Source organism: Myotis davidii, unplaced genomic scaffold (assembly GCF_000327345.1).
Source record: "Myotis davidii unplaced genomic scaffold, ASM32734v1 scaffold754, whole genome shotgun sequence".
NCBI classification, from domain to species: Eukaryota; Metazoa; Chordata; class Mammalia; order Chiroptera; family Vespertilionidae; genus Myotis; species Myotis davidii.
Window position 1 is genome coordinate 1,114,241 of NW_006286241.1, and position 465 is coordinate 1,114,705.

Genomic DNA, 465 nt, shown 5'->3' on the forward strand with positions numbered 1-465 from the left:
TAATATATGGTTTTATTGATTTTTTTTTAAAGAGAGGAAAGGAGAGGGATAGAGAGAGAAACACTGATGAGAGAGAAACATCATCAATCAGCTGCCTCCTGCATGCCCCCCACTGGGGATGGAGCCCACAACCCGGGCATGTGCTCGGACCAGGAATCAAACCGGTGAACTCTAGGGCTCATGGGTCGACCCTCAACCATTGAGCCATACTAGCCAGGCGTGTGCCGAATCTTGCGCCTCCCTTGACCTTTCCTGAAGGATCTCTGCTGAGCTGTCCTGACGGATTTCCTCCGACATGCCCTCCTCTGGAACACAGGGGCAGGCCTGAGAAGCCCCGTGTGTGACCAGGCCGTGGGCACAGAGGCAGGTGGTGGTGGTCTGAGCTCAGCCCCTGTGCTGCTTAAAAACAAAAACACACAGAAAGCAGGGCCTCTCCCCACCCCTGGACCTGGATATTAACCTCTT